The sequence below is a fragment of the Bombyx mori genome, chromosome 9 (genome assembly GCF_030269925.1).
Source record: "Bombyx mori chromosome 9, ASM3026992v2".
NCBI classification, from domain to species: Eukaryota; Metazoa; Arthropoda; class Insecta; order Lepidoptera; family Bombycidae; genus Bombyx; species Bombyx mori.
The window spans coordinates 3,804,915-3,824,275 of record NC_085115.1 but is presented as its reverse complement, the minus strand read 5'-3'; the positions used below and the strand labels follow the sequence as shown (position 1 = coordinate 3,824,275).

The following is a 19,361-nucleotide window of genomic DNA, read 5'->3' as shown; positions in this document are numbered from 1 at the left end:
GACGAATATCAGGTTCCTTCGCAAGTAAAGGAGTGTCTGGAGTATACATAGAGAATATTACATGAACATTCGGTTCATCCATCACGATCCATCATGTAATTTCCAAGGTACTTAGGAGAAATATACACGCGACGAAACACGATTTTAAAAAACACATAAACATCATTATTGTAACATGTGACGCTGAATATTTAACTGATGGGACTATTTGAATTATGTTACCGGTCATCGTTCTCGTCGAACCCGTCGCTTGCGACGAAGGGCTCGGCGAGTAAATTAACCCAGGGGCACAGCCCACTGAGTTTCTCGTCGGATTTTCTCAGCGGGTCGCGTTTCCGATCCGGTGGTAGATTCTGCGAAGCACTACTCTTGCTAGGATTAGTGTTAGCAAGGACGTCAGGTTTGAGACCCGTGAGCTCACCTACTTATTAAGGTTACGCTGAAATCGTCTCTCAAGACTATCAGCATAGGTAAGAAAAAAAAAATTGGAACTTTGTCAATATAAAAAACGGGATTGCGGTCCGCTTGACGCAGATGCTCACCGCTGCTCATGAATATCAGCTGTGCCACTGCCACTACTCTCGTTAGTTGTCTATTAGAATCAATATAAGCTCTTTGAAGTAAGCCGTGTACCCTAAAATATGTTACCGAAATTTTAATAAAGATAAGTGGATGAGAGTAAATAATACGGCTAACGAGCTTGTGTGAGAACGATAATTGCTAATCATATATCTCAATCATGTTACCCAAATCAAATAGGTAAATAAAAAAGACATTCAATTTGGCTTTGCAAAAATCCTCAAAAATTCTCAATTACTTACATATATTTTTTTTATTGCTTATATAGGTGGACGAGCTCACAGCCCACCTGATATTAAGTGGTTACTGGAGCCCATAGACATCTACAACGTAAATGCGCCACCCACCTTGAGATATAAGTTCTAAGGTCTCAGTATAGTTACAACGGCTGCCCCACCCTTCAAACCGAAACGCATTACTACTTCACGGCAGAGATAGGCGGGGTGGTGGTACCTACCCGTGCGGACTCACAAGAGGTCTTACCACCAGTTAAAATATAATAAATACATATTATAAATTAACTAATTTATAAAATCAAAACAAGACCCGCCCCGCTTTTTTCTGTGCTACTGTTTCGAAATTGGAAATCGTATTAGTGATTATTATTAATGATCGACAAACTACGATAAGGCTATCATAAAAAAAATAACCAATATGTTTGATATTTTCCAAACCCAAATTTTTGTATGTTAATTGGTGCCCTAGTTGTCTCAATGTTTCCGATAACTGCTTAATAACAAAAACCAAATGAACTGCGTATCAATCTATCGAATTCAAAAGCAAACATAATAAACTTTACTGTAAGCTAACAAAAGTCAGTTTGTTAACGAGAAACCTATTGTGAGTTTGGGGACTGCAAGCTCTCAATATCCGATAAAACTGAAATAGCTTCGATTCAACGTATTCGATCACAATACAGCGATTAAAACGCATTTCCACTGAATAGGTATTATATACCTATATATCTATATACCTATATCTGAATAGGTATCTATATACGTGAAGCAAAAACTTTGTACCCCTTTTTACGAAAATTGCACGTACGGAGGAGTATGAAATTTCTCACACTTATAGAGAACATATAGCGCGAGTGCACAATGCTAAATTTTTTATAAAATAATGCATAAAAGATACTTTAAAACAATAAAGAAAACATTACACACACTACCATGTATTTGACACAACACATACACAAGAATATTCTCTTTGTTTACTGTCAATTGGGAAACTTTTGTTATTGTTTAGAGTCTGTGGTCGAATTGAAAATAGATTAATATTGTTTGTCTTTAATATTATTGATCTATAGAGCAGTTTTGGCGAATACTGTAATTATATTATCGAAATATAATAGTGTTTGACAGTAGAACCATAATCATGTTTAAACTTATAATTTCAATTAATTATAGTCGAATCTCGACTACTGCGGGGTCACTAGTAGTTAAACAAACAGCCACTATATACGAGTAGATTCGAAGTGTTCCCGATTTCGAGGAAGCAGGTTCGAGCGGATGCCGTTGCCCCGGTGACCCAGTTCTTACCTCCCCGCGCCGATCTCTGGAAGCCCCTTCCCCCTTCAAGACCTATAACGCATCCCTGCATCCGGGGACCTAGTACCCTGCTATTGACAGTTCATTAAATGATATAATCAATATTTAAGATAGTTAACACGATGTCCAATGTAATTAAAATCCAACTTTTGAGATTACAGCCTTCGAGAACAAAAAAAAAATAGCGAGAGAAGGAAAAAGGAGTAAATTTCTCTGCAGTAAATTTCTGGTGACAAGTGAAAAGGTGATGATAGTGTATTGCATTAAGCGCATTTTTGCTTTGCGACAGAAATAGGGAATACATACCCATTACGAAGCAAAGTAAGCGCCTATTTTAATTTAAAAAATTGCATCTTTAATCCTTTGTAAAATTATAAGTATTATGACAATCTATACAAATAAATGAAATTGGAGTGTCTGTTTGTAATAATAAAATAACCACTTTTTATTAAATGCCTAAGTATGTATGCACAGTACATATACCAAAATAACATTTTTATTTTTATTTTATCTGTCTGTCTGTTTGTCTGACGTTTGTCGGTTTTGATCCGCTATTATATTATAAGTATTATATACAAAATAGATTTACTTAGTGGTCTACTTCCCAAAAGCTTATCTACAACGAAACCATTTTCTTAAGATGTTTATCCACGATAAATGCCATCAACGAAAGTTTACCGAAATACTCATTTCACGCTTGAACACATCGAGCAAAATTACTCCCTGTGGATTCCCGAGATTCCGCACAATTAACTAACACAATAAAAGAATATCTTAGATAGCGGTTGGTAGGTAAATAACATGTCTACATATAAATTGGTTATTAATCTTAAAAAATACTTCTGGTACACTGTTCCAAAATGATCGGTTTCGTAGTCAACGAAGATTATCGATGACCTGTTGCCGCAATTTAGTCATCTGTCAATATATCTTCTTTTCCATGACATCGCTACATGACCCTAAAGTTATACTAATGTTTTTTTAACTTTAATAAATTAATTATATCGAAACTTTTTTTAAAAACATTCCAAAATCCAAATTTTAATTTATACAAATATTATAATATTCAATTCACACTGATTGTATTGATATTTGTGTGGGTGCTATCGACAGCTCTAACATCCGTTCCATCCTATGTGCAGTCCCTAAAAGTACTATATGCTATGTATATATTAGCCCGGCATTTTGACTTTTGAAAATTGAAATATGCATAATTATTTTAGCCTCATAGGTACATTGGTAGTCCTAAAAATAAGGCCATTTGAACTAACTTTACCACAATTATTCTTGTAAAGAAAAACGAAGATCGATTTCAACATTGGCCCCTCACTTCAGCTTACAAAAGCATTTCTTCTAAAAGTAATCAAAGAACGCCTTATAATCCACATCACAGGATATTATTAGTCCAAAAACAGCTTAATATCCAAGGGTCGTTTCCATTTCAATAAAAGTAAAATTTGTAAGGAAATTTTCGCAGAAATTTATTCTCGATATAGATGTACCTACAGAACGTTCTACTATTGAACAGGGATTACGTAGGAAGAGATCAAAAATGTGAATAGCTAAATGGAAATCTATTTTTAGTTCGCGCTATACCTTCACATTTTTCCAATATCAATAGACTATTTCTACAGACTAAATGTTTAACTTAAATTTTCAACAATTCTGTGCATAATATTAAGTAGGTTTCAAATGTAACTCATCTACATCCTAAATAAGAATATTATCCATCTAATACAGTGACTAGGCCTCTTTTGCGAGGGGATGTTCTGTGGTAATCTATCCGGCTTTAATACAGTATTTTGTTTACTTCAATATATGTCTCTTTGACATAAATATAAATTATATGTCAAATAATAATAATATTAAAATAAAAAAAATATGTAGAAGTCGTCATGGCCTAAAGGATAAGACGTCCGGTGCATTCGTATAGAGCGATGCATTGGTGTTCGAATCCCAGGCGGGTACCAATTGTTCTAATGAAATACGTACTCAACAAATGTTCACAGTTGACTTCCACGGTGAAGGAATAACATCGTGTAATAAAAATCAAACCCGCAAAAAATAATTAGCGTAATTACTGGTGGTAGGACCTCTTGTGAGTCCGCGCGGGTAGGTACCACCACCCTGCCCATTTCTGCCGTGAAGCAGTAATGCGTTTCGGCTGAAATAGTGGATTGTGAGCTCGTCCACACATCTAAGCAATGAAAAAAACTGCCTATCAGTTCGCAATGAAGTGTGGTCTTTAATTATTAGTTCATTTAACGCAATGAAGACTTCGACCTCATATTGGGGCGTGTCTTTTTAACTATGAATGTGGGAGGATTTAGAGGAAGAGTTTAACCTAAGAAAAAAATTATGGATTGCGTGAAAGACGATAAGTGTAAGAGGGGAGTGAGTCAAGAAACGGTATATGATAGAGGAGTAAGGAAGACGAAAATATATTGGGCCGACCCCAAGTGACTGGGAGAAGGGCAGGAGAGTGATAATGATAATGATTAGGACGTGGCTTTTTCTTAAGTCAACAGTACTTCATTTATGCTGCCGATGAACATAGATAAATTTTAAAGTGTCAAGCTTAAAGTTTGCTTCGGTCTCTATTGTCTAAGTCTATAGAGACAAGTCACAGATTTCATTCAGAAAGCCAAAAAGATCACTATTTGTAGCCGTCGTACAGAATTTGTTTGCAGACTCGTTGTCTAACTAATTAATGCTAAGTCACGGCTCGGATCGTAGACCGTATTTAATCCATTCTTCTCAACAGATTACACGAGACAAACTATGTTTAGCCTCTAGAGACATATGTTAGTCTACAATTAATCACGCCCCTGTTATCTTTACTGTAGCAGACATTTTAAATGTAAATAATGTTTTTTTTTTGGTTAAGAATTCCTGAAAATAAATTCCCTTGGTACTTAAAACTTGAAATAGACCAGTAAACTACTTTAAATACCTTCTTCACTTAACATTTATACGCACACTTCGGTCTTTCGAACTAAACTCATTACATGTTTTCATGGCTTCATTGCGTACAGCGTGTGTCTTTCAAACGACTACTTCGAAATTAGAAAACTTCCAATTACATCGGCATACTTCCAAAAACACGCTCATAATATTATAACTGTGTGAACCAGTTATGGCCACAGTAATGTACCAATAATGGCCACAAAAAAATGAAAAAAAAAAGATGTGGTGTCGTGGGACACCAGGTAGGAACGAAGTTCCTTCGGCTAATGTAGAATCGACACAATTTGCAAAAAAAGAAATAGTGCTCAATTTTATGTAGGTTTTCTTGATTTTTCTCTTAAATTTTGCTGATTAGTTTTTATTTAAGTACGGGAAAGTATTTAGGAAATTCAGTATTTTAGGAAATAATAAATTACGTAAAATAAAAAAAATAGTAATTCAAATTATCAATTAAAATAACAAAATATATCTCTTTATTTTTGGTTGACAACATAAAATTACATAGAAATAGAAATAATTACTAAATAGAGAGAGAAGGGATCAGAGAACGAAAAGAAAGAAGGAGAAAGAGAAAGGTATTATACACTACTCGCTTGTGTATGCGACTGTCGCGCCTGCGCACGTCTCATTTAACGGTTTTATTCCACGCACTTTTTTCCACGGATTTTTTCTTACGGTTTTACTATCACTTTTTTTTCAGTTCGGTCGCGCAGCAAAATCCCTATCCCCTCCAAGCTTGACGTAAGGAACTTCGTTCCAAAAACATGCTGTGTAACTTGAATAAAGAAGAACTAAATTTCCGAACACAAAAGACCTGTTAATCCCACTTTATATGAAAGAATCATAAACAGTGTGTAGTGGAGCTTGGCTTTGTGGTATTGTTGCACGGAAATCATCTATTACGACCTAAACGAATAAGTAAATCGTGGACGGAATATGTGCTCATGTGATATAGGATAGGATAATCAAAAGTAAAACGACAAAAAATATGTCCATACATGTTATACTATCGCTATGCTACTTTTTTTTCATATTCTAGTAACCTCGAGGGGTCATACCAGATTCACCGGGCGAGTATGTGAGCTAAAACGTTTGCTTGAAACAGTAGGCCTAGAAAGAGCAATGCTTCAGAATCTACTACCAGACCGGAATCGCGACCCACTGAGAAGTTCCGATGAGAAACTCAATGGACTGTCTCTGAGGGTTTTTTTATAAGCCACAACGTGTAAAGCGGACGTATGTTGCGCATAGAATACAAGATATTTGACAGATGCCTGATTCTCGCCAACGACATTTTCAAGATAAGTTTGCTGATATACAAGTTCCGAAGCAACATTTGGTCCATCGGCCTACCGAGCAACTTCACCAGCTTGATGGAAGATCGAGTTCTGAATACTGAGACCTTTATCGCTTCCTGTTTTCCAAGCCCTAACTTTAATATCGATTGATTATTATTTTTTTATTGCTTAGATAGGTGGACGAGCTCACAGCCCACCTGGTGTTAAGTGGTTACCGGAGCCTATAGACGTCTACAACGTAAATGCGCCACCCACCTTGAGATATAAGCTCTGAGGTCTCAAGTATAATTACAACGGCTGCCTCGCCCTTCGAACCGAAACGCATTAGTACCTACCCGTGTGGACTCACAAGAGGTCCTACCACCAGTAAAAAACACACAAACAAATTTTAGTAACTTAAATCAAAAACCTTTTACCAAGGCTCAATCGCTCCAATAACTAAATATAAAAATAGGGAAACGTTACGTCTCAGGCTTATGTAAATTGAGAATTGAAACTTAGCATCAATTTGCGTGGTAGCGAACAGTTAGTTAAGCACTGAAATCAGTAATCTCCGAAACTGAGATCGGTTCAAGGGATAATACAGCCCTACATACGATATTATAATTGTAAAATTAATACAAACGTTAATCTAACCGGCTTAAACAAATACCTAGATGAATCTTCACTTTGGAATATACTTTATGAATATCCATCACGAATGGCCCAGCCCATGTTGTTATTTCTAGACAACATTAGACCAACCCGAAAACGTTCGATACAAACTTACAAAAGTTTCACAATTTACAAACTAATGTTCAATGTTTTAATGAACAATAGATATTTGTTTATTTTATTAATTAACTATCCATTTCTAAATACAGTCGTAAGTGAAATCGATTCTTAGGTTTAGGTATTTTATTAATGGCCTTTTTTTATCTTCGAATTACAACTCTTGAGCTAGCGAGTAGATAAGGAATAACATTACCCAAACAGAAATAAAAAGATATCCGATATTAACCGCCTACGCTAGTGCTCGTTTATTGTCACAGTATCCAGTACACTTCAACAATTGACAGTTCTGGGTTAATGTGTTTAATCTCGCCCGTTTTTCCAATTTCTGGCTCAAAAGGGCCAGTTCGGTGATCAATCACTTTTGCAAAATATATATTTTAAAAAATACTCATATTTTACTGTCTTAATTTGGAGCTTAAAATAAGAAACGTCGTTTATTATTATAAATAAAATAATTACTACTAATGTGTTATAAATTTGTCTTTTTTTTTTTTTTTTTTTATTGCTTAGATGGATGGACGAGCTCACAGCCCACCTGGTGTTAAGTGGTTACTGGAGCCCATAGACATCTACAACGTAAATGCGCCACCCACCTCGAGATATAAGTTCTAAGATCTCAGTATAGTTACAACGGCTACCCCACCCTTCGAACCGAAACGCATTACTGCTTCACGGCGGAAATAGGCGGGGTGGTGGTACCTACCCGTGCGGACTCCCAAGAGGTCCTACCACCAGTGATTACGCAAATTATAATTTTGCGGGTTTGATTTTTTATTACACGATGTTATTCCTTCACCGTGGAAGTCAATCGTGAACATTTGTTGAGTACGTATTTCATTAGAAAAATTGGTACCCGCCTGCGGGATTCGAACACCGGTGCACCGGTGCATTGTCTGTCAGGTTTATTAAATCGACGCTTTGATTCGATTCCCGGTCGAAGTCAATGTCTTTTTTAAAGATGCTCGGCTCTCGTGGCCTGAGATTTCTTCTGTTTTTTTCGTAAGTATGTTTTCGGCATCAATAACATAGAAATAAACTATATCTTAAGTCATTATAAATAAAACAGCACGTAAATTAGAAGTTTTTCACGTCCGAATTGTTCATAGCGTAACTTAAGCTTTTCTTTCTTAGTTAAATATTGTCTGTATCTAGTTAGACATCAAAAAGAAAAGACGCAATCCTATACCATGTTGTCTGGCAAGACCTTTTTTGTCAAGAACGGATAGAGATATCGATTTCATTCAAATGACACTAATATCAATTTCTACAGTACTGACGATATTAAGCAAAGGCCTACTTAAAAGAAATATCTATCTATCTAAAATTATGTCACGTTTTCAATTATTTTTATACCCATTTATTAATATAAATTTATGTTATATCATGACTCTTAGTGAGTGTACTTCGGATAAATGGTAATGTAATACCGTCGAATTGAGCAGACAATGCAGATAAAGAGTGGTTAGTAATGGAATCTTTCAATCTAACTAAGATATACATTACGAATGCACTTTTAGTTTTTTTACAATTCGTTTCCAAAGACGATGTGTGTATAAGTGTCAGATTGAGTCAAAAGATCCTACACTGATTATAATCAGTGTGGCTATTCATATGGGAATACAGGTACGTGACCGCGGCCAACTCTGGATACTGCCACAACTTTCCCTTAACACATTTAATATATGCAGACCCACAGACCCGTCCTCTCGCCCGTTAGAACACGAAGGATTCAAATGCCTAAGGTAAGGTTTTAATAAGTTAATAAGGTTTTAGTTATATATATAAAAAAAGGAAATATAAGAATTTAATTTCCAAGGCCGATTGTATCAGACGCAGTATAATAGAACACGAATATACTTACGTTTGGATATATAATGTACATTAGAAAAAAAGAACATGGTACCAAAACCTCGGAGACACGTTCGATTTAAACATTTTGTGCATGTGAATTCGATTTGACGGATCCCACTTGTTTATTATCAGAAGATTAAATCTACCGTCATTGCTTTCATCCCTGAGGTTTATTCCATTTATTTCACACTTGAACGGGTTTGATTGAAGTATACATCGTCTTTAATGTGTGTGAGATCACTGTCCCCTCTGATTTTTCGGCCCAATGAACTGTAAAGTTATATACTTAATATTTTAGACATAAATGCGACTACTCATTCGTAAGACATATGATTCAATTTTTTTTAACTTTTTTTTTTCATGTCAAGTATTTCTGATACATATTTTATTTGGATTATCAACCCACGGGTAAGTTCCATTTGCTCGGAAAGATAGTTCAATGAAAATGGACAAATACTAAATATGAAAAGCTCCGAGCCTTTACATAATTCTCTGCATTAAAATCGCCCCATTGATAAAACATTTAAAACAAACTAAATAATATAAATAATAATAGAGACGTCAAAGAAGAAGAAAATTCAGAGCCACCTAGTTTTGAAATGTTCTTTAAAAGTAATAATTACTTAACTCGAATTCATCTAAAACTTACTAATATTCCATTTAGATGAAATAGCTCAGATTCAAAATCTTATAAAATGGGTATCAACGTTAATAGTTATTCAATAGTATTTTCTTCGGTTAAATCTTAGATATTTTATTAGCATTATATTATTTTTGACGTTTCGGACACTTTACCGCTATCGTGGTCACGACGATTAAGCTGTTTTACGTTGAGAGGACATAGCGTTTTCTCAAAGCGCATTAAAATCTACACGAAAAAAGTAACGTGAGATTAAGCCGTAAAAGTAGTTTTAATTAAATTAATCAAATGTAATTTCATTTAAAAACATCCTCAACTTAACTCACTTCAATTAATTGCTCTGCATAAACTGTTGATTCTTCAACTTATTATTAAATTGTAAACATGTTTACGATCTGTTATACTGTTGACGGTTTTTCAACAAAGCCGACATTTGTCATTTCGGGTCTAACAACTAAATCAAAGTTTAGAGAGTACCTAATAGTTGTCGCGATATTGACAAAATAGCTAGTTTTATAAACATAGAAAAAGTAAACTAGTAAACCATTAGTTTTATGAACAAGAGAAGGGGGTGAACTTTATGAAAATTCCCGTTTTCGTACAAGTTCTAGATAAAATACTAATCAGCAGTCCTAAATTTAATAAGTATCACTTGGAATCCAATTCTAACGAATTAGAAAAAAAATTTAGACAATGTGTGATTATTTTTGTGTACTGTAAAGACATTTTGTTGAAAATACGTAATTAACATATTATTATACTCACTGCCGTGATTTCCCGCGTAGGTAACGGAGTTCTGAAAATGCGGTATCGTCTGCGCGCCTAGAGAGCGTGCCGCGTTCTGATCTCCTAACCCTCGTATGATTGCGACGTTGTAAAATGCGCCTGCGTGGACCTCATGACGTCAATGGCTCATGAAGCATACAGGTGTTGGGAGTATATAACACCGCGCTCTCTCCACATGCAATTAACGACTCTCCACATATTCCAATTATTTTGGTCTAGCGCATTATTCTATTTTTGGATAAATCAAATACGCACTTACTCGTTCATAATAATAATATTTAGTTATGTTATTTTAATACTGTTTGCAGATTTTGTATTATTGATCATAAAACCAATTGTTTTGATACTATTAAGTTGGCTGCGTCCCATCTGTCTCATATGTTATAGAGTGATTTGGCTGTTTTACGATTGCCCGTATACCCGACATCAACCCTCCGTGAAAATAGCAGGCAAAGCATTGAAATTAAGACAGGATTTACTTAAAGTATTGGGTGCAAAGTAAGATAAGGATCCTACTATTAATTTGTAGACGGATTGTAAAGTAGTAGGATATTATAGCTCGTAGCAGGTATAGTAACAGATCTGTACATAAATTCAGACAACCATTATTAAATTAAAAATATTGAGTTCGCTGTGTTTACTGTTTTTTTTATTGCTCTGGTGGGTGGACGAGCTCACAGCCCACCTGGTGTTAAGTGTTTACTGGAGCCCATAGACATCCACCACGTAGACGTCACTCTCCTTAAGATATAAATTCTAAGGTCTCAAGTATAGTTACAACGGCTGCCCTACCTTTCAAACCGAAATGCATTACTGCTTCACGGCAGAAATAGGTAGGGTGGTGGTACCCACCCGCGCGGACTCACAAGGTGTCCTACCACCAGTAAATTTGTCTATAAGAAATGCTTGAGAGATGGGTATAGGGCAATACGAACTGGATAAAACAAGAAGGACTACTCGCGTTGAACGACCCAAACGATGCGATACACAACGCCAACGTAACGGTCATTCAATTCAATTCATACACAATAAACTAGGAAATGTACTGGTAATAGATAAGGTCGCTTGGCCGGCAGTACAATGTAGTTTTCATACTGTTTGTATCAATTACTGAAAACAAATGCGGGTTGTATTGATGATTTCCCGTCAGGTGGTTTAGTTCGCTAGAGCGGGCGTTATTAATGCAGCTGTCCAGAACTTCGAAGTATTTTGAAACCCGTTCCTGGTGTCGAAATGTTCGTAATGTAGCAGCAATAGGCAGCGTCTTGGCTGTACCCTTGTTGACGTAATGAGCAACAGTAACAATTTAGGTACTTGAGCCTTAGGTGGTATGTAATGGTGGATTTACACTAGGGGCAGCCGGGGCAAGTGCCCAGGGCGGCAAATCTTTTAAGGCGGCAAAATTTTGAAAATAAAAAAATAGTTTTTTAGTCTTATCAAGATTGCCTAATATAATTAATTAATTCTATTAATTAATAATTTTCTGTTTAATTGATAAGTCAAGAAATTCAATTCATCCACTATTTGTCAATTATAATTTTGGTACTATTGGAAAAAATTAATAATCTAAGTGATTTAATCAAATTATTACCTTGTAGATTTAAAATAATAATCGATTCTTCTATTTTCTGGAATTAAAGAAATTTAATTAGTTTTTTTTTATGTAATGTATGTGATTATTATAGTCACCCTTAGTGCCAAGTTTATAATTGTTCGAAAAAAAAACAAATAATTATGATGTATTATGTTGATGTTAATTATGTTTTTGGAATATATTACATGTAATAAAGTTTCTGCGTTAAATTATAAGTTTAAGTAAAATTCCAGTATTGGGGCAGATTTTTTTCCGGTGCTCAGGAGCGGCATTATGCTTAAATCCGGCCCTGGTGGTATGCACGTTTCCCTACAAAGGCAATTAAAACAATGCTTACAATTGTACTTATTACCTTAGCCTAAACAAGGAATTTTATTAAAAAGTCGTCGTGGCCTAAAGGATAAGACGTTTTTTTTTTTTATGATTGAAAGTTTACTGGTGGCCCGAAGGCCTTTCCAGTTTCACCAGGACAGGTGGGCGAGCAAAGGCTCAGCCAGGAGGGGTGGGATTTGCTAACAACTGCCCGAGCGCCTCCGAAGGAGACCTAACAACTCAAGAGCAATTGTTTCGCGAATGAATCTACTACCGGATCGGAATCGCGACCCGCTGAGAAGATCCGGCGAGAAACTCAGCGGGCTGATGCATGGGTTAGGTTGCACGTCGACCTCTTTGTCGAGTTCGACGAGTACGGTTACCGGGGTCCCTAAGCCTGCCCCTAGTATTAGAGCTGAAGGCATCTAATGCAAAGGTTATTGGATCTGATGGATCCGTAAGGACGTGTCTAGGGCGTCGACGGTGACTGGCTCCTGCATGATCAGGATTCGGGGAGTAGTCAGCGGCGGCAACGATAAGGCGATTATCATGACGCATAGCCTTATCGAAGTATCGTTCCGACGCTGACTTCATGTATTTCCGAATTGATTCGAGGCCCAGGTCGTCGTGTAGGTCAACGTTCCTCACGAACCACGGAGCCCCGACAGCTAACCTGCAAAAGCGGGATTGTAGAGATTGAAGGGTGTCTATGTGCGTGCGGGCCGCGTGAGCGAACACCACACTCGCGTAAGTCATGACGGGCCTTATGCAAGTTTTGTAAAGTGTCACCTTGTTCCGAAGGGACATTTTACTCCGCTTACAAATCATGGGGTAGAGTCTACCGAGAATAAACGCGGCACGGTCACGGACTGATTTTATATGCGGGCGGAATGTCATCGATGCATCCAGGGTAACGCCCAGGTACTTGACCTTCCTGGCCCAGGGTATGGATTGACTAAAGAGAGTAATCGGGGGTGTGAGATTCCTCCTCCTAATCCGGGAGGAAATCCGTGTGGAGCTTCCCCTCTGAAAGAGCACCGCAGTACTTTTCGCTGGGTTGATGTCTATGCGCCATTTTCGGAACCACTGTCCTAGGGCTAGGGCTGCGCTCTGAAGCTTCTTCGCGATTAGGGACTTATTTCTACTAGAATAGTAAACAGTCGTGTCGTCGGCGAATAAAGCTAAATGGGTCGGCGGCGACCGGGGAATATCGTTGACGAATAAGCTAAATAGGAGGGGTGAGAGGACAGAGCCTTGCGGGACTCCAGCTGTGAGAGGTCGTGGGGAGGAGCGGGTTCCCTCGACTCGATATCGAAAAGAGCGGTTCGACAAGAAGTCCCGTATGATGAGCACGAGACTATCCGGCACGCCCATGTTGAATAGTTTGAAAATCAAACCATTGTGCCAGACTTTGTCGAACGCTTTTGCGACGTCGAAGAAGAGAGCTCCCGTGTATAACGGTTTTGGTCGATTAAGCCCCACAAGAATGTGCTCCGTGAGGCGGTGCACCTGTTGAACGCATGAGTGATTTGTACGGAATCCGAATTGTTCATCGATAAGAATGCCCTTGGATGAGACGAAGTCTCTGAGGCGTTTGTAGAGCAGACGCTCATACAGTTTGCCTAGAGACATGAGGAGGCTAATCGGGCGGTAGCTCGTCGGATGATTTTTTGGTTTACCGGGTTTATGTATGCCGATAACGTCCGCTTCTTTCCACACCGCGGGAAAGATACAGTTCGCCATAGCGGCATTGAAAATAGATGCCAACATCACGATGAGTTGGACGGGTAGAAGTTTAATAACGCGGTTGGATATACCGTCGGAACCGGGAGCCTTGCGAGGACGTAGGTCTTTGATCAAGTCTTTAACTTCCATCGGGGTGACGGGTGGTAACGCATCAGAGGGTGGCAAGGAGGCTCTGCGTTCTACCTCACTGTCTACTAATTCTACATGAACAGGGTCCACGGATTGAGTGCTGGGCGTGCACTGGGTTTGCAATGTATCGGCCAGCAGCTCTGCTTTTTCGTCATCATCGAACGCCGCGAGTCGGCCTGAGGGGCCTACGAGGGGGGGCATAGTTACTACCGTATCCGATTTGAGAGTACGAGCTAAGCGGTAGTAAGACCTTTGAGAGGGCGCGAGTCCTTCTAAGAAATCAGACCATCTGGCATCTCGGACTTCAGTGATGCGAGACTTTACGTCGCGTTGTAGGGCACGCATTCGAATACGATTTTCCGCGGTAGGATACCTATCGTACGCACGGATCGAGGCGTTCTTAGCTCTAAGGAGTTCCCTAATATCGTCGGGCAATTTGAAGCGGTGAAGGAAGTCCTCCACTACAACTTGCTTCGATGACCTCTCTAATGTCGAGGTGATGTGTGACGTTACGATGTCTATGGCTTCAGCGGTATCCTGAGGAGACGGGATAGAGTCCGGACTAAACGGAAGCGATGGTGGATCAGATTCAGCCAGGCTGATGCCCAGCGTGTGCCAATCCACCACAGTCCTCGTGACGGGAACGGAATCGGGAGCGCGACCGAGCTTCATAACGACGGGACGGTGGTCTGAATCTAACTCTGAAACTACTTCGATCGAGTGTAAGCGCAGAGTTACGTTTTTTAATAACGCTATGTCGAGTATATCCGGGCGATGCGCGATATTTAGCGGGTAGTGAGTCGGGGTTAGCGGAGCGACGATATCGAAGGCGAGATCATCGACTAACGCGTCAAGCCGCCTGCCATTCGGGGTTGTGGTGTGTGAGTTCCACCTGATGTGTTTACAATTTAGGTCGCCCGCCAGAATGACAGAGCTCCCCATACCGAGCAGCGCCTCGATATCACTGCTTAGAACGATCTTATCCGGTGGAAGATAAACGGACGCGATAACGATCGGCGCGTGTCCCGTCAGTGAGATTCGGCACACTGATGCTTCGATATTAGCGAGCGCGGGAGGATCGAGCGGGACGCAATGCAGGGCTCTTCTATAGTAAATGACGGTACCACCACCACGGGCAGAGAGCCTGTCGTTCCTGACCATGTTATAGTTCGCGATTTTAGGGTCACGGCGCGCGGGCTTAAGTAGGGTCTCCTGCACTAAAAAGATATCAATTTGGTGGTCACGCAAAAAGTCAGAAACCTGATCACGTTGATTTGCGAGACCGTAAGCGTTAAAAAATCCTATCGTTACGGATAGGGGCTTTATTCTACTTATATACGCCATTGATTACCGGCGGAGTGAGGGGAGGACGTACGTATTTAATGACGCGTATACGTCGGCGTATTCCTGCACAACGGCGATAAAGTGTTGTGCAGTGGAGGCAGCGCGAATGGCGTCGCCCAAAGCGTTAACGCGCTCAAAGTTGATCGACTGAAAGAAGTCGATCGCTAAAGCGAGATTGTCGGACGCGGTCGGAGGGCAAGTCGCGGGAGAGGGACGAGTCGCGGGGGCGGGACGAATCGCGGAGGAGGGAGTTGTAGCCGTGTTCGTGTACGGCAGCGGTTTTGCCCAGGCCGAGACACTGGGCACCGCCGCCGGAACGAACGCTGGCTTAGCCTGCGACGCAGAGGGTGCCGAGGCTTTGATGTCTGGGCCGGAAGCTCGGAGGCGGTTTTGGCGGGCGACGCGGCGATTTATTTTAGGGGCTCGGGGGCAACCACGGTAATTCGCGGGGTGACCCTGTGTTCGACACAGGACGCAGCTAGGCGGTTCCGTCGCGGTTTTTTGGTCGCGAGCGCAGAGGGCCGTGGCGTGATCGCCCAAACACTTAATACATCGGGGGCGCGCGTGACAGTTACGGGAAGAGTGCCCGTACAATTGATAGTTATGGCACTGGCTAGGAGTGCCTTTTTTATGGGGGGCTTCGACAGCGATACCAGAGAGCCTACAGACGGTCTGTGTGTTAAAGATTTTCTTACCCTCGGGGGTAGGCTGGAGAGCGACTAGAACCATATTATATGGCTCCCTACCGCGACCGGTGTGCATACGGTGCACAGAATTCACTGGTAGGCCTTGTTCTAACAGGTCGGCAGGATAAGACGTCCGGTGCATTCGTATGTAGCGATGCACCGGTGTTCGAATCCCGCAGGCGGGTACCAATTTTTCTAATGAAATACGTACTTAACAAGTGTTCACGATTGACTTCCACGGTGAAGGAATAACATCGTGTAATAAAAATCAAACCCGCAAAATTATAATTTGCGTAATTACTGGTGGTAGGACCTCTTGTGAGTCCGCACGGGTAGGTACCACCACCCCGCCTATTTCTGCCGTGAAGCAGTAATGCGTTTCGGTTTGAAGGGTGGGGCAGCCGTTGTAGCTATACTGAGACCTTAGAACTTATATCTCAAGGTGGGTGGCGCATTTACGTCGTAGATGTCTATGGGCTCCAGTAACCACTTAACACCAGGTGGGCTGTGAGCTCGTCCACTCACCTAAGCAACAAAAAAAAAAAAAAATCCATTTACTAATTCCTATTATTTAGCAATTCCAAACACCGATTTGAAAAAATTTTTAGAGTCAATTCGCTGAATTTTCCATAATTATTGAAATTCGGTACGTCATCAGTGAGCCCATTTCGTGTGACGCTCGCTTTGGTTTCTTTAATTGAAATTTAAGCTTTATAAAATGATAAAATTTCACGCTTGGCTATGCAAATAAAAAAAGAAACGATTTTGTCTTGCCTTTGGACTTCCAGTAATTAGGTAGAATGTTATTGCTTCATCATGGGAGTCGGTCATTTTTTTCCCTGCCTATTCGCTGACAGCGTAAGGGTCGATTCCGGCTATGTGCTGACAATTAGGTGAGCTCACAGGCTAAACCAGAGAAAATTTGCGAACACTAGCCCTAGCAAGAGCAGTGCTTCCCAGAATCTACCACCAGATCGGAACTGCAACCCACTGAAAAGATTCTACTGGTGGTGAAGATTTTACTGGTGGTAGGACCTCTTGTGAGTCTGCAAGGGTAGGTACCGGCACCTATGCTGGCTGCCTGTTTCAGCCGTGAAGCAGTAATGAGTTTCGGCTTGAAGGTTAGGACAGCCGTTGTAACTATACTGACACCTTAGAACTCATATCTCCAGGTGGAATGCAGCATTCACGTTGTAAATGTCTATGAGCTCCGGTAGCCACTTAACACCAGGCTGTGCCTCGCCCATCCATCTATCCAAAAAAAAAAAGATCGAGTGAGAAAATCAGTAGGCTATGGCTACGGGTTAGTTCGCTCGAGGACGGTGACCGGTGCTTGAAGAGCCTGAGTTGGTCAAGGACATGCTCAACAGGTACGTGTATGTATATCTTGGTGTACCAAATAAACAGAGTCCTGCAGTCACAGCGCCATGGAAACTTGTAGAAAACAAAAAGTTGAACATTTTGAGTAATTGCTTACTTCGGACGACCCGTGTCATGCAAATTAGTTCATACTATTATAATTCAACAATCTATATGAAAGAATTAACTTTTGCATCAACGCAAATAATCTATAGCCAAGAACAACATTTATTAATAAATATATATGGTTGATTTGCGTCATTGTGATCGGAGGTGATTACTTCGTGACACACACTTTACGAATGATTTCCCACGTAAAGGGTGCGGGAGAAACTGAAATAAGCTATCGCTTTGTTTGCACAGAAATAACGGCAGAAAGCACGCACACCAAGAAAAACGGGTAGGTATACTGTGTGCTTAGTGTGAGTTTTTTAACGTTCTCGATAGCGTGAAAGTTAGTTCATATTTGTATGGAATGGGATCGTTTGCGTGCGTTTGCCGCTAGGGGCGCTGTTCCAACCGCATACAAAATTAGCTTAACTCTTACGCTATCGAGAACGTTAAGAAACTCGCACTATAGCACACTGGTTTTGAAAGTTAGGCGTATGGACACCGAACATGAATACCAGAGTACTCATTGGGATTATGAAGATCAAGACAGAGAAAGTATGTTATTCAACAATAATCAGCCAACCAGAATTGACTGATGCTTAGAATTCTGTTGCGCAAGGATGTCGGTCCTCTGAGTGATTTGTACCGTATGTACCTACTGTGAAAATTGCTCAGAGGAATTGTTCAAGACGATACTTTCATTCGTTTTTATAACGACATCATATGTTTTTATAAAAAAATACTTAAATTCGTAACCTAACAGATTATCTATAAGGGACCATCTAAAATCAGTAAATTTTGTTTCATCATAATTTGTTAGAAAACTAAATAGCTCGGTTGTTCATCTGGCACATAAAATGTAATTTGTGTAAGTAGCGATTCTGGCTGGTACCTATTGTAAGTCTGCACAGCTACACCGACCACCGTCCTATCGATAAATCTGCCGCAGAGTAACCATGTGTGCGGAAGGTGGAGCAGTCGTCATACTATAGGTATCTATAGTAATATATAAATTTACATTGGTTTTTACGGATGTTCCGTTATAACTACTGAACCATGCATCCGATTGACTTGAAACTTGGTATCCATGTAGAAAATACATGCACTTAATGGATAGACTAATATTTATATGAGTATTGGACTCCCTATACCAGTTGCGGGGGCGTTAATGATGAGAATCTTTGTGGGGGTGAGAAACAGTAATGTTAATTTTAAATGGCCAGCGAAGCGGACGGGTACATCTAGTACTGTAATAATAATATATTTCAAAGATGTCGGAGTTCACTTTATGAAAACTATGGCCTCTAGTACCAGACGTTTTCATGAACTAATAAAATAAAAAGATAATTCTGTGGACGACTGTTTAATCAATTTCGGGAGTTTAATAGGCTGAAAAGGTTCTTTTTAATAGTGGTAATTAACCGAAACCTGTCTAAAAGTATCATTCCGTTGAATTCCACTTCGTTTGACATAGCTTGTGCAAGTACAAAAGTGGGAAAAGCAACATGGGTGAATTGGCTATTCTTTTTGTATCAAAAATCCATTGAATTCCGAAACTCTCACATTTTATTGAGGTCATAAGAATTCTTGCATTTGCCCCAAAAAATATGATGTTAACTTCACAAAGCAAAAACTTTG

The 19,361-nt window shown here is 39.7% G+C and overlaps 1 protein-coding gene across 2 annotated transcripts in view; it reads right to left on the bottom strand.

Moving 5' to 3' along the window:
- The window catches only part of LOC101737888 (uncharacterized), a 90,052-nt gene extending 79,419 nt beyond the window's left edge, over positions 1-10,633 (bottom strand). The window contains exon 1 of one of the 2 annotated variants that reach the window (XM_038012937.2): positions 10,422-10,633. The gene's annotated coding sequence lies outside the window, so the exon portion shown is untranslated. The remainder of the gene's footprint in view (positions 1-10,421) is intronic. The other variant, XM_062670042.1, reaches the window with a different exon arrangement.
- Positions 10,634-19,361: the final 8,728 nt, after the last annotated feature.